Source organism: Perkinsus marinus (genome assembly GCF_000006405.1).
Source record: "Perkinsus marinus ATCC 50983 genomic scaffold scf_1104296946264, whole genome shotgun sequence".
NCBI lineage: Eukaryota > Perkinsozoa > Perkinsida > Perkinsidae > Perkinsus > Perkinsus marinus.
In genome coordinates this window covers 1-696 of record NW_003210929.1, presented here as the reverse complement: position 1 = coordinate 696, position 696 = coordinate 1, and the positions used below count along the sequence as shown (strand labels likewise).

At 47.0% G+C, this 696-nt stretch overlaps 1 non-coding gene across 1 annotated transcript; it reads right to left on the bottom strand.

Moving 5' to 3' along the window:
- Positions 1–231: 231 nt before the first annotated feature.
- On the bottom strand, positions 232–304 carry Pmar_PMAR007604. Its single transcript has one exon. It is a non-coding gene; the product is annotated as a tRNA-Ala (tRNA).
- Positions 305–696: the final 392 nt, after the last annotated feature.

The window sequence follows — 696 nt, the reverse complement described above, 5'->3', positions numbered from 1 at the left end:
TACTTTTCCATGTCACCACGATTATAGTACCACGCCTCGACCGTATCTATACTAGGTGAGAGATGTAATAAAAAATGCGGAATAGTCATCGACTGATCAGATGAAAAGATGTCGCCAGTAGGATTTGAGCGTGGATGAAGTCCGCGGACCCGAGTTTTCCATCGTAGGGAGCGACTCTGTACACGGTACCCTGATTCACGATGGAAGAACCCAGACAAGTGGAGAGGAATGTGGAGAATCCGGGTATCGAACCCGGTGCCTCTCGCATGCAAAGCGAGCGCTCTACCATTTGAGCTAATCCCCCAGATCAAAGAGACGGATTTATATTTCGAAGAACCCACGAGGCGGGTAGTACACCTAACACCCTCGTACTCCCCTGAACATTGGTGGTTCATGGATATACAGTATTACGTTGAATACCGAGGAGGGCAAGTGACAATCATGGAATATGAGCAAGAGTGTCTGAGTCCTTTGACGCTGGTGTTCAGTGCTTGAATATAACGAGCGTCGCACTTTTACCTTTAACAATATCGTACTAGCTAATCTCTTCTTATTCTTCTTCAAACGATACACAACCTTAAACATTGAACCTTGTCCAGCGGGCTTAGAGGGGTGGCGGTTATGAGGAGGAGATGTTCGATAAGTGTATGTACTTTGAGCATACGCTGGGCCAAAAAGGGTCGTCACTGGCATCAC